The 2,452-nt window shown below is 39.2% G+C and overlaps 1 pseudogene; it reads right to left on the bottom strand.

Moving 5' to 3' along the window:
- Positions 1 to 1,553: 1,553 nt before the first annotated feature.
- Positions 1,554 to 1,755, bottom strand: LOC134377636 (small integral membrane protein 20-like; annotated as a pseudogene).
- Between the last annotated feature and the right edge of the window lie 697 nt (positions 1,756 to 2,452).

Genomic DNA, 2,452 nt, shown 5'->3' with positions numbered 1-2,452 from the left:
AAGTGAAGACTCTTACCATAACCTAATAATTATCAAAGAAATTTTGGTCAAGACATTTTCCTTAATGTCACCAATATACAGGAAGTAGCTGCCCTTTGTTAAAAGTTTTATCAAGCTATTTGCTTTACTACTGTATCTCGAACTTTTTGGACCATAGTCCATTTAAGTAAGGAGAATGACCCCTTGTACCACCATGTCTCACTTTTTAGTAGGAAAAAGAAATGAGTGATAAAAATAAACTATCACTCTATAAGCAAATACTGTAGGTTTTATGTATACTTTTGCTCTAGCAATAGAGTATGGATTATTTATATCTCAAAGTCTAGTTTTGGGGAAAATTATAGGCCAAAAATACCATTGCTGAAATATGTGTCACTACTTGCAAATATTCTAATCAAACAACCAACAAATTTATAAGAATGAAGCTAAATTCATAGTCAGTTATTAAAAAGCCAGAATGACAGCAACTGAAAATCATGACCAATTCAAGAAAACACTGATGATACATTGTTGACAAAGTATTCCTTCAAAAAACTGTGGGAATTCCAACCATTATGGGCATATGCATACAAACTCCACAACATATACATGGTATTGAGTACCAACCAGACTTGTCAGTACATTACTGAATTAGGCTGTTCATCAACTCTAATAGTACATTAAATTTTGTTTATAAATAGCTAAGTTAAGCAACCCTTTCTTTAGTAAGCATTTCTTAGCCCTCTTAGCCCTGTATAAAATAAAAGTCACTTGCGCCTAAGCACCAAAGTAAAAACCTGGCTTTTTTTTTTTTTTCTTGCATAGTAAAAATAAATTAGTTTAATATACACATTTTCACTACCGTTAATTCACCATTGATATCTTTACTATTATTATTTTTTTTTATTGGTTATGAATATTCATGTGATACAAAGCTGATTGCCACCCCTCATGCCCATGATGTGAGGGCCAGATTAATACTGGCAGCACACCCATAACCACACCATTGGTTTCTACTATGCATGTGCACCTATCTAGTTTGACTTGCTTCATATTTATTTATTTTCCAGCACAAGAGTTAGTTAAGCTGCACAAAGTTCCTTGTCTTCAAAGAGCTTTACCAACTTGAATGCTTCCAAAGAGTCCTAAGAGGCAGCTCATCGTAATGGTTTTTCCACTGAATTCTCATATTTGGAAGATGGCAAAGTAGAACTGGACCTACCCAAGCCCACTGATCACTTGTACTCCTATCACAGCTCATTTGGGTGACTGGTAAAGACTGAATAATAAGCAATCTCCAAACACAGCGGGGTGAGATACCTTCATTTTTGGCAAACCAAATGAATCATGAAAATTTTCCTAAATCGTATAATTTATTCCAGGGTTCTTTTGGTATTTATGAAGGGAAATATTAATCCTTGTGCACAGTCTTTTATTACTAGTCCTCTTATTTATGGCATTACAGAGTTTTCTTCTCCAGCCATTGTTCTATAGTGAGGTGATTTATTGTACTCAATGCAGAATCGATAGCATGAAGATATCTACTTTCATAATCAGAGTTGATGACAGCCTTCTCATTTCCTGCCAAATGAATCAGACCACACTTTTAACACTGGTGATTGCACATTTTCTTGAACAGTACCAGCCCGATGTATGGCTTGTTCCTTTGTTACTCCTCCAACCTCATTAGGGGATGGAAGTAGATGGGTAGAAGGCTGCGCAGATCAGGGAGACAAAGACGCCTAAAATGAGCGTGGTGCACAGGTGCCCAGACATGGCACCAGTCCTAGGGGGTGACCTGACCCGCACAATGCCCTGCACTCACAGAGACCTTGCCCCCGACCAAAACCTGGCATGTTTAAATCAGTTTTGGGTTCCTCAAGGGGACCCTACAATGGACCTCATTTTGAAAACCATGGTACTAACCTAGAATATGCAAGCAAACTGTTCCTTTAAGCCATGTGCTGCCCTGTTCCTTTTTCATAGGTAACTTACCCACATCCATCAGATAAGCTCCCCGTTCTTAATTCTACTGTCTAGTCTTTTTTTTTTTTTTTTTTTTTTTGTCATTTTCTCCCTCTCAACCCAGAGTTTGAGTCCTCTCCAAACTGCCACCTTCAGGCCGGCCCGTGGCTCACTCGGTAGAATGCGGTGCTGATAACACCAAGGCCATGGGTTCGGATCCTATATAGGGATGGCCGGTTTGCTCACTGGCTGAGGGTGGTGCTGACAACACCAAGCCAAGGGTTGAGATCCCCTTACCGGTCATCTTTAAAAAAAAATTTAAAAAAAAAAAAAAACTGCCACCTTTATCTGATCTACCATTCCTTATCCTTATTCTTTAATTACTGTGGGAACATTCTACTCTACAACAGTCTCATCGGTCAGGCCTGCCGTGGCGGAACCCTCTCTCAGCCACAACCCTCTGGGAAGACAGCTGGCATCCTCGCTCCCCCTGCAGCACAAACTCCTG

This window comes from Cynocephalus volans, chromosome 5 (genome assembly GCF_027409185.1).
Source record: "Cynocephalus volans isolate mCynVol1 chromosome 5, mCynVol1.pri, whole genome shotgun sequence".
In the NCBI taxonomy this organism is placed as follows: Eukaryota; Metazoa; Chordata; class Mammalia; order Dermoptera; family Cynocephalidae; genus Cynocephalus; species Cynocephalus volans.
The sequence above is the reverse complement of the archived record's forward strand: the minus strand, read 5'-3'. Positions and strand labels throughout refer to the sequence as shown.